Source organism: Balaenoptera musculus, chromosome 9 (assembly GCF_009873245.2).
Source record: "Balaenoptera musculus isolate JJ_BM4_2016_0621 chromosome 9, mBalMus1.pri.v3, whole genome shotgun sequence".
Taxonomy (NCBI): domain Eukaryota; kingdom Metazoa; phylum Chordata; class Mammalia; order Artiodactyla; family Balaenopteridae; genus Balaenoptera; species Balaenoptera musculus.
Genome location: NC_045793.1, coordinates 16010746 through 16013514, shown reverse-complemented (window position 1 = coordinate 16013514; position 2769 = coordinate 16010746). Strand labels below are relative to the sequence as shown.

The window sequence follows — 2769 nt, the reverse complement described above, 5'->3', positions numbered from 1 at the left end:
TGCTGATGTATTTTCTGTATTTACACAAGTATGTATAAGGCAAATATCCCTCCTTTGTTCTTTTGTTGCAGGAAAGAGAGTGGGGTGCGAGAGGATGGTAATGTCCCAGGTCTCAGGGGGCACAGGTTTGATCTCTGGTTAGGGAACTAAGATCCCACATGCTGTGCAGCCAAATAAATAAATAAATAAATAAAACAATTGCAAGTCCTGTTCAAAGCCTCTCTCCTCTTCCAAGTTTAGCTCTGTCCTAACTATGCATCTCTTCAGTGATTCTCACCTCCTGATATTCACACCCTCGTGCAGTCCCCTCCCACACCAAAAAAGGGCTCACATGTATAAGGGCATGGCAGAAATTATGGCATATGACTTTCAAAACTGATAATGTTGGCTTCTGACTTGTTCTTTTTTGATTCACTTGCTCTGGGGATACCAGCAACCATGTCTTGAATACACTCAAGGCAGCCTTATGGAGAGTTCCAAATGGTGAAGAACTGAGGCCTCCTGCCAACAGCCAACCTCAGCTCCACAGACACGTGAGTGAGCCACCTTGAAAGTAGATTCTCCAGGCCCAGTCAAGCCTTCAGATGACTGCAGCCCTTGCCGACATCTAGACTATAATATCTTGAGAGACCCTGAGCCAGTAACACCCAACTAAGCCACTCCCAAATTCCTGATCACAGAAACTTGTTGGAAAAGACATGTTTATTTTTGGTTTAGGCTGCAAATTTTAGAGTAATTTGCTAGGCAGTGATCGATAACTAATACATCCACTTATTCCCTTTGCTGCCTCCGGCTTCTCCAAGGTCAAGTTAGAGGAGGCAGAATTAGAAAATATGGGACTAATAACTTACCTAATTGGTGGTATTGTAATCTGGTGCAGCCCAAATGCTGACTCTCTTGCTGGGATGCAGGCTATGAACTCTTTAAGAGACTCTGCTTGGATTCTGACACGGACAAAGTACTGTCTGTCTTTACTCATTCATTCATTCATTCAATCTATCTATCTTTCTATCTACTCCAGGTCTTAGTTGCTGCATACAGGATCTTAGTTGCAGCATGCAGGATCTAGTTCCCTGACCAGGGATTGAACCTGGGCCCCTGCATTGGAAGTACAGAGTCTTAACCACTGGACCACCAGAGAAGTCCCTGCCTTTACTCTCGTAATGCCCCTCCCCCTCAGCAACTGCCCGTGTGGTGGGAATCACAGTCTCCTATTGCTGAGGTCCCCTCACCCTGGCAGGCTTCACTCTGGGACAGGATACTTAGATGGTCACCCATAGCCCTGTTACCATTCTTTGATGTCCATTTAACCTAAGGGAAACACATGTAAACTTGCAGTGCAAGACGGTGGATATGTAGGAAGACGCCCTATTACCTTCCATTCTCCAGTGGAGGAGGCACAGGTTTCTAGGCTCATGGATGCTCCCAGACTCTAGGGCACATATATCAAACTTCCAAGAACCTTCTCACCATTCTATACACCAATGACTTCACCAGGATGAGTCCATGACTTTGGCAGTTCATTAGGTGCCCAGCAGAGGAGGGAAATGTCCTTTTCCCCTACTTGTAGACACCTCTAATCTTTCCCAATTATCTTGTTGAAGGCCTCTTCTGTTGGCTTGGTGGGGGGTAGGTAATCCTCCCCTCTTCTGGCTTGCTGTGGAGAAAGAAATCCTCAAAGGCTGTCTGTGTTGGAAGTTTGCATGACAGAACTTAGAACTGTAGTCTAGTTTATCTTCAGAAGGGGCTTTGTATTTCTACAGTAATGCTCTTAATTTTGGTTGCTATTGGTCACTGGTTGGTATGTGAATTCAAATTTAAATGGAGCTGAGGAAAGTACACACTGAACTTGACATTTTTCAGGTAATGCACGGACATCACTCGTAGTGTTTTGTGTGACGATCCAGACTGCATATTGTGTACATTTTAGAAACATTATTAAATCAATTTCAAATTATAATAAAATACATTAAAATATAAAAATTTCTCTTATAGTGATACTACCTTTATGTGACAACTAGATTCTTTGTGTTTGTGTTTTGTTTTTGTTTGTTTTCCTTTCCAGATTGGAATGGCAGTTTGGAGAGAAGAAATTCATAAGATTTTAAGTCAGATAAATCTAGATTAAAAATGTGTACTCCCACTTGCTTATTAAATTAACCTCAGCTCTCTGAGCCTCTCATTTGTTATTTGGAGACAATCATGTTTATTTTGAAAGATTTTTGTGAGGACAAAAGATGATATAAGGTACTTAGAATAGCTTCTGGGAAAGAGACACTCAACAAAGTGCAGCTAGTACCAGTTATTGTCATTATGAAAGTATATAGAGCTTTTACACAGTTGAAATATAAACTAGGCTAAATTTTGAGTTCTAATTTTTTAAATTTATCTAAACTTGTTTCAAAAATGTTTTCCATGTGTTCCACAATAATCATACTTTCATTTCAATGACTGTAAAATATTCCAACATATTGATATTTTATAATTTATAAGCATTCTCTGTTCCCTAAAATTTAAGATATTTATAGTTTAACGCTTTTTCATTCTTGCAGTTTCAAATTATGTGCTATAAACATCTTCATACATATAGCTCTTTTTTCTTATTTTAAATTACTTCTCTGAGATAAAACTCCAGTTGTGGAATTACCACAGTGGGTCAGAGTGCATGAATATTTTTATGACTCCTGATATGTAATCTCTACTGGAATATAGGGCACTGTCAAAATTATTTGTTATTCCCAGGAGACCTCCCCCTATGACTCAAGAGTT

General features: G+C 40.1%; 1 non-coding gene across 1 annotated transcript; it reads right to left on the bottom strand.

Annotated features, from left to right (window-relative positions):
• Window positions 1-1069: 1069 nt before the first annotated feature.
• On the bottom strand, window positions 1070-1141 carry TRNAG-UCC. Its single transcript has one exon. It is a non-coding gene; the product is annotated as a tRNA-Gly (tRNA).
• Window positions 1142-2769: the final 1628 nt, after the last annotated feature.